We start from the raw sequence: 6,042 nt of genomic DNA on the forward strand, positions 1-6,042 counted from the left end.
TAAAGATTTTGTTCTGGTCACCCTACTTTCCAGTCTTGGTAGGAATACATGGAAGTTACGAGAAGGCTGACTTTCTTTCTTCTTTTTTTACCACTAGGGCTGTAACAATTAAATGGGTTATTGCTAGATTCTTCCAGATTTCATGATTTCATGACTTCATGACCACATGACTCTCCAGTGACCACATTTTCCAAACTAAGTTTGGGTCATATTTTTGCCAAGTAAAACCCTGATAGCTCCCTTTTCAACCTGGACCCGCAGGATGGCTCCCGAAAAGAAGAGTGGCGAGAAAAAGAAGGGCTGTTCAGCCATCAACAAGGTAGCAAAGAGAGAATACACAATCAGCATTCACCAGCAGATCCACGGAGTGGCTTTCAGAAAGCACGCTCCTTGGTCACTCAAAGAGAGGCAGAAATTTGCCGTGAAGGAGATGGAAACTGCAGATGTGCGCATTGTCATCAGGCTCCACAAAGCTGTCTGGGCCAAAGGAAGAAGGAATGTCCCATACCGTATCTGTGTGATGGTGTTCAGAAAACGTCATGAGGAAAAGGATTCAACTCTCTACGTTGGTCACCTGCATATCTGTCACCACTTTACAAAAATCTACAAGTAGTTAATGTGGATAAGAACTAAGCACTGATGGTCAAAGAAAGTGATAAAACTGCAAAGTTATAATACTGCCGGAGTTCTCTGAGTTGACTGCGTATCTGTCCCCGTCAGACTAGGGGTCACTGTTAAGACCCTGGTACGGTTATTGACTTCTGTATAACAAGTTATCCCCAAATTAAGCAAAAACAACAATTATTATCTGTTGTGGTTTCTGTGGGTCAGGAATTAGGGAATGGCTTGACTGGGAGATTCTTGACTGGGTCCTCATATGGTTGTAATCAGATGGTAGTTGAGACTGAAACAGTGGATGAGGAGTGACTGGAGCAGCTGGAGGCTGGCTAGGTATCTCCATGCAGAGTCTCAAGGCCTCTCTATGTGGTCTTTCTGTATGGGCTAGTTGTGCTTCCTCACAGCATGGTGGTCTCAGAGCAATCAGACCACTTGCATGGCGACTCAGTGCTTTAGTGCAATGTTCCAGTTCACAAGGTGAAAGCTTCATCCTTGCCTATGATTTAGCCTCTGAAGTCATGCAGTGTCACTTCCTTGACATTTTATTGGTTACAAATGAGGCACAGGCACACCCAGATCCAAAGGAAGGAGAATTAGACGCCACCATTTAGTGGGAGGGTGACAAGGTTCCAGAAGAACAAATGGGATAAAAGTGATGGATGCATCCATCTTTGGAAAATACAGTCCTCCACAAGCCCTTTCATAGAGTGTCAGACCCGAGGAATGAATGTTCCCCACTGGAGTCTGTATGACAGTCCCATCCTAAAATGTTGTATGCAGTTCTGAGCACCTATTTTAATCAGGATGCATGAAAGAATGGAAAAGCTCATCCCCTGAAGAATAGCTTTCTTTTTTTCTGGATAAGAGATGTAAGAGGAGGTGTGGTCACTATCTTAGCACATTTGAAGGACTGTCAGGTAGGAGAGGGAGCAGGCCTAGTCTGGGTTGCTCCAGAAGGGTAGATAACTACAGGGTTTTTCAAGGACCCTGAGTACCCCAAAGAAGAAACTCAGAGGATTCCTTGGCTGATACCTCTACATCTAATTTTCTCTTAAAATGTGTCTTTTGATTAAAAATAACAATGGGAGGCGGGGAAAGGAGGAGAGTTGTGATACTTTCAACAATAACATTTTAAAAATTAAAAAAGTTTTCAAATCATTAGACTTGGTCAGATAATATTCCCCAGACATACCTTTAGGAAAGTTTGACTGAAATAATTAAGGGCACAGGCTAAAGAGCAGAGCTGCCTGGGTTCAAGTCCTGGCTCTGTTACTTACTAGTTATGTAACCCTGGGCACCTTAAGCTCTCTGCACCTTAGTTTCCTCATCTGTCAACTAGGAGTACCAATCAGACAGGGTGATTGTAAGGCCAAAATAAGTTTGTCTTTAAATATTTAAGTATAGTACTTAGAGTAGTGCCTGGCATATAGTAAGTACCACCTAAGTAGTTATTAAATTGATAAAAGTGTGAGAAGTATGCAGAGCCTGCATTGGAAGGTAGTAAACAGGCGCTGAGTCACTGCATGGTCATGAGCAGAGTCTGTTTTGTTAAAGGAATTGGTCACGGAGTGGTTCATAGCCCACTCCTCCAAAAGGAATTTTAAAAAGCTAAGAAAGGAATCTGAGGCCACCCATCTGCTGGGTGGTTTTTGATGGTCTAGACCCGAGGTCAGCAAAACTTTTCTGCAAAGGGCTGAATAGTACATATTTTAGGGTGTTGTAGGTCATATAACCTTGGTTTGCCATGGTAGTATGAAGGCAGCCATGGACCATCCATACAAGAATTACATGAATGGTTGAGCTGACTTTGGTTCACGATCCATATCTATAGTTTGCTGACTCTAGTTTAGACCATGCCGGGCTTGAGAAAGCTGGAAATAAAGTGGTTTTTGATGGGGAGGCAGAGCAACAGGAGTTGGAGGGAAAGATAGGGTGGAATAGTGCCACTACAATGCCACCTCTCTTCCTCACTGTGAGTTTACACAGGTCCTCTGTGTGTGACAGTGGTTCTCAACCTTCTGGCCCTTTAAATACAGTTCCTCATGTTGTGACCCAACCATAAAATTATGTCCGTTGCTACTTCATAACTGTCATGTCGCTACTGTTATGAATCGTCATGTAAATATCTGATATGCAGGATGGTCTTAGGTGACCCCTGTGAAAGGGTCGTTCCACCACCAAAGGGGTCGAGACCCACAGGTCGAGAACCGCTGGCTAGAACACTTGGCACCAGGCATCCAGAGACATAGAGGGGGGCCATGTTGGGAATGGGAGTTCCCAACTCATTCATTCTCTTCACGATGTGTTTTGTTATTGACTGCAAGGTCTTTGGAAAGAGAGTCCAGGCTTTTCTTTTCCTGCAAACCAGCTCTGAACCGCAGAACAATGCTGCCCATTCTGTGGCTGGTCAGTGATCCCTTGCTGACTGTCTTTATTTCCTCACCTGCAAGAAGATCTCCCCAGGCCCAGATGGAAACCTCCAAGCTCATGAGGGACTCATTCAGCGCGACTCTTCCAAGGGAAGTGCAGTCCCGGTGGGAAGTGATTGCACACCGATGGAATTTGTGCACACTGGATGGAAAGATGATCTTTGCCTTTTGGCTGTGTCACAGTAAATAAGCGGGAGACGGATTATTTCTAAGAGCGCAGTTCTTCCCGGCACTGATAAGAATGGAATGCAGGCTACCACGGAGATTCAGGTCACTAATTAGTCCCAGAAGCCTCCATGCCTTGAATCACTGTTATAATAATTATGCATTAAATTAGAATGTTTGCAGAGGCCCGGGGCCAACTGTGCTGCAGAGCCCGGTGACGGCATGGAGAGATCAAGGCACGTCCTGCCCAGCGCTCTGCAGGGACCCGCGGGTGAAACCCAGTGACCCTGCCTGGTCTCTGACCCAGCTGTTCGCAGCCTCCTGCCAGAGACCTTGTTATTGGCGCTGAGTGGACAAAAGGAAGAAGGCGATGGCCGCCCCTCAGTTCACCCCTCTGAGCTCGATGCAGTCATGCTCAGCTGCGAAAAGACTCAAAACAATCATTTGGACATTTTATTTCTACAGTAATAAATACAAGATACGTCCAGGTGTTTGCTAACGTGGAGATAACAGTCTGGACTCTTGTCTGCCTTTCCGTTTTTATCTCAACTTTTTAGATTCGGGGAGGCCTGGCTGTAGCTATGGTTGAACTATTTTACCTACTTTTCTTCTTCTTCCACCTCCTCCTCCTCCTCCCTTCTTGTGTTCTCCATGAGCATAAAACCAAAACACACTAGATACTCAGCTGTAAAATAAACAGATGATAAATAGCAGTCTCTGTGACTGTTGGGTTATAATTCCATCGAGGGCTTGGGTTGAAGTCATAAACCACAAGAAGTGAAGCGTGGCCCATAAATAGCCTTCAAGATGGAATTACAGCCCCATAATTCAACGTGGACCTTTGAAAAAATAATCCTTAAACCCAGCTTTAATTCCAAGAAAGAGCCCTGCCTGTAGTAACATCTTCTGATCGGTTCGTCAGTAAACAGATAATTCCTCTGTATTAATGTGACATTTATTTGTGCTGGGGTGAGTGCCCTAGCTGTACTTGAGGAGGTTACTATTGAAACCAGGCCGCAGTGCCCCAAACACAACCAACAAAACAGAAACTGGAGTCCTGTTTCACCACATTGAACGTAAATGAGCATAAATGAGCAGGAGGTGAGGAGATACCTGGGGGCCGAGAGGAAGAAATGTTGATTCCTGAAAAGAGAGGAGCAAGAATCTCTTGCCTTTGCTTTTCACACCTTTCAGCTCCCCTCTTTTTACTTGTTGTGATAACCATGTAGTGGCTGAGTTAGAGTTTTGTGGGAAGTCATCTGTTGACATAAATTCCATCCCTGCTAAAGACAGGTTTGCTATTTTCCCAACTGATTCTGCTTGATCTCATGATTCATTAAAGCCAGTTGATCTCATACAACCTAAGAGGTACGACAGGCTTTTTCATGATGGCTTCTTGTGTGATGAAAACAAATATTCTCACATTACAGAGAAAATAAGCCAAATCCACCAATTCTGCAGGAGTTGGATGTTTAAATGGAAGCTTCTGGTGATCATAAATTAAGCCATCAAAATCCCTGAAGAATCCACTGTAGCCTTAGTATCAAATGAAACAACATATATGCAAGGGCCGGCAGATGGTAAGGGCTTACTATATGGTTATTCTTTGTCACAATTTTAACCATAAAATTCAGAAATATTTTATGAATGCTCTTGTAAAGATACTTTCCTCAATAGACTGTTATTTATAACAAAAATCTATAGCTATGAAGAAAAAAGCAACAGCAAAGAATAACTTCAGATAAATTATCAGGCCAAAATAGAAAAAGAATAACATAATTTTTATCTGACCTATTGAAATATAATTTTTATATAGGCTTTGTGTTTAATTTGCCCTTTCTTTTATATTTTCTTAAGGTGCAAACTTAGATCCCTGATTTGAGACCTTTGTTCTTCAAATACAAGCATTTAAAGTTACAAATTTCATTCTATCACTTTGGCTGTATCCTACACATTTTGATATGTTTTAATTTTTGTCTTGGATCAAACTATTTTCTAATTTATCCTGTGATTAAGTTTTGACTCGTGTGTTGTTTATTTTCTAAATGTTTGATGAGATTGCATTAAATTTGCATATTGCTTTGGGTAATATGACTGTTTTTGCAATTTATGAACAAAATATTTTTCAAGAAACATTCTTGTAGATAGATCACCACCACTGTGTGTTGAAGTTCTGCTACCTGTCAGGCAGTGGGTGAAGCATTTTACTAGTATATATATAATCTCACTTGACAGTCACAACAATACTGAGAAATATTATTGAGAAAAAAAGACTGAGCTTGCCTACATTAATATGTCATATATGTAGCAAAGCTTGATTCAGACCCAGATCTCTAAGAAGTCAAAGCCAGAACTCTGAATTTCTGTTCTAACCGCTTACTCTCAGGCCTCTGTTTTCTTTTTTTTAAATATATATTTTATTGATTTATTACAGAGAGGAAGGGAGAGAGAGAGTTAGAAACATCGATGAGAGAGAAACATTGATCAGCTGCCTCCTGCACACCTCCCACTGGGGATGTGCCCACAACCAAGGTACATGCCCTTGATCGGAATCGAACCTGGGACCTTTCAGTCCGAAGGCCGACACTCTATTCACTGAGCCAAACTGGCTACGGCAGGCCTCTGTTTTCCATGTTCTTCAGTTATGAAGACCAAGATGGGAAATCACCATTTCTAATTGTTGCAGGACTGTGATATGCAGCTTTACAAATCCCTGTGACTTCTTGCCTTGCCAGTTCCATTCCTCCACATGCATGTTTTGTTTTACTTGGCCTACTCTTAGACAAATTGTCTACCTGCCCCCAAAACCATATACTAAGTCATATATCTC

The 6,042-nt window shown here is 42.4% G+C and overlaps 1 pseudogene; it reads left to right on the plus strand.

Moving 5' to 3' along the window:
* Nucleotides 1-262: 262 nt before the first annotated feature.
* LOC138997909 (large ribosomal subunit protein eL31-like) lies at nucleotides 263-633 on the plus strand (annotated as a pseudogene).
* The last annotated feature ends 5,409 nt before the right edge of the window (nucleotides 634-6,042 follow it).

Source organism: Myotis yumanensis, unplaced genomic scaffold (assembly GCF_028538775.1).
Source record: "Myotis yumanensis isolate MYYU_CA2020_CCGP unplaced genomic scaffold, mMyoYum1.0.hap1 SCAF_19, whole genome shotgun sequence".
Lineage (NCBI taxonomy): Eukaryota > Metazoa > Chordata > Mammalia > Chiroptera > Vespertilionidae > Myotis > Myotis yumanensis.